The sequence below is a fragment of the Rhincodon typus genome, chromosome 8, assembly GCF_021869965.1.
Source record: "Rhincodon typus isolate 14 chromosome 8, sRhiTyp1.1, whole genome shotgun sequence".
Classification (NCBI taxonomy): Eukaryota; Metazoa; Chordata; class Chondrichthyes; order Orectolobiformes; family Rhincodontidae; genus Rhincodon; species Rhincodon typus.
This window is the reverse complement of record NC_063339.1, coordinates 76473915-76476527: the sequence shown is the minus strand read 5'-3', so window position 1 is coordinate 76476527 and position 2613 is coordinate 76473915.

The following is a 2613-nucleotide window of genomic DNA, read 5'->3' as shown; positions in this document are numbered from 1 at the left end:
ACCTTAATGGTGGAGGAATGAGTTATTTAACAATTCAGCCACCATTTCCAAAGCAGAACCTACCCTCCTGTTATGTCCAGGCTTATCATTTATCTGATTAGTACCTGTAGGAAAGCTTCCAGAGCAAGTGCAGCTGATCACCTCCTGGCTGGGGTCTTCTCACAGTATCAGAAGACCTTGTAAACTGTTTTGACCAATGCAGAAAATTCAGATTGGGTGGGACAAGATGTGTGAGATGGGAAGCAGTACTGTAAGAAGTTCCTCCTGTGTTATCCGTGAAATTTTAATTCAATATAAATTTTTCACATCACCAATGAAGCACGAGAAACACCCACTTAGCAACAAAAGTTTCTACTTGTAAAGAGAAATTTAAACTGAACAGTATTGGGCTGAAGTACTGGTAATTATGGAGCTGTTGCTGATAGCAGAAAAAACTGGAGAAGATTAATTAATATTTTTCAGACAAGGATATTATCACTACTGTGTAATTACAATGTATAGTTTATAAAGAAGACTAATCTGATCTTTTATGGTCAACACAGCATCTAAAAAGATGACTCACATATGACTGTTCATTGATTAGGTTGTGACAGTATTGAAATCTATCATGTTAAATTGTGTCTGTTTTACTGAGCTTCTGTTTATCAGCACCATAATTTCTAGATCAACCCAACTGACTATATTATGGGAGGACGGGAGGAGAACTTCTATCTGCAATATATCCAATGGCATGTCATGGATGAGGGCTCTTTATAACTTGGACATTTGTTCACATGCCCAACACAAAAAACAGCTATTAATGTCAAACAAGACCTGGTCAAAATCTAGGCTTGGATCAACAACTGGCAGATAACCATCTCAGGTACAAATATCAGAACTACATCCCCATTTAATAGCAATGACCATCACAGCCCTTATTGTGAACCAAAATTAACCAGAAACCCAACTGGACAAACTCAATAGATGCTGTGTTTACCTGTGTAAACCATGGAAGGTGTATTGTTGGCTTCTTTCCTCACTCCCCAAAGTCCACTGACTATCTACAAGCTAGTAGTCTAATCGAGTAACTTCCATTTGCTACTTCAAGAATATTGAAAAAACTTCCTCACTATTTGAGACTAAACACCATACTGACATCTCATCAGTTAGCCTAAATAGCTATTCCCTCCATTATCAGTGCGTACCATCAACAGGATATATTGCAGTAAAATCCTATAGCTTCTTTAGCAGCAACTCCACAAACCCTGACTGTCTACGAGGGCACAGAATATTAGAAGTTCTAAGACTTATCAAACTTGGTCATACACAACCATTCTTTTATTGTCACTGGGTCAAATTCTAAGCACTCTCTACTCAAAAGCACAGTTGAAGTGTCTTCACTTTCTCAATTACAATGATTTAGCTACCACCTTAGCAGGTGAAACAGGGTGAACAATAAGTAACCATTAGACATTAGCAGCAAAAGTAGGCCATTCAGCCCATCGAGTCTGCCACACCATTCAATGAGATCATGACTGATCTGATTATCCTCAATTCTAACTTCCTGCCTTTTGTCCATAATCCTCAATTCCTTTACTGAGTAAAAATCTGTCTATCCTGGCCTTGAATATTATTAATGGCTCAGACTCAACAGCTCCCTGCAGAAAAGAATTCCACAGGATTTACTACCCTCTGAGAGGAGGAATTCCTCCTCATCTGTCTTACATTGGCAACCCTTACTCTGATCCGAGACTCTCCCACAAGGGAACTTTCCACATGTACCCTATCAAGTCCTCTAAGAATCTCACAAGCTTCAATAAGGTTATCTCTCATTTTTCTAAACTTCAGTGAGTGCAGACCCAACCTACTCAAACTCTCCTCATAAGACAATCCCTCTGTATCCTGGATCAACCTTGGTAAACATCCTCTGGACTACCTCCAATACCAGTGCACCTTTCCTCAGATAAAGGGCCCAAAACTGTTCACAATATTCCAGCTGTAGTCTGACTAGTGCCTTAGGGAGTTTTAGCAAGACCTCCCTATTTTTATACTGCATTGTCTTGGAAATAAAAGCCCAAATTCCACTTGTCTTCCCTATTATGCAATGAACATGGATGCGGATGTTTTGTGATTCGTTCAAATCCCGCTGTGCTGTAACTTGTGCAGTCTTTCTCCATTTAAATTATATTCAGCCCCTTTATTCTTCCTGCCAAAGTGCTTAACGTCACATTTTCCCATATAATATTCCATCTGCCAAGTTTCTGCCCACTCACTTAACCTGTCTATAATCCTCACCACTTTCCTTCCCACCTATTTTTGTGTTACCTACAAATGTGGCTATAGTAAATTCACTTTTCTCATCATCATTAATATATATTGTAAATAATTGTAGCCCCAGCACTGATCCCTGTGGTACACCACTAGTTACAGGTTGCCATTCTGAAAATGTCCCCTTTAGCCCTACTCAGTAGTCCAACCCTCATTCCAAAATAAAATTCCACCTCCACCACCATGGGTTCTTGTGAACTAGTGGTACCTTCTCAAACATCTTGTTATAATCCAAATACATTTCATCCACTGCTTCCCCTTTATTGGTGAAATTACTAGTGACACCAAGAGATTGAAAACGAAGAA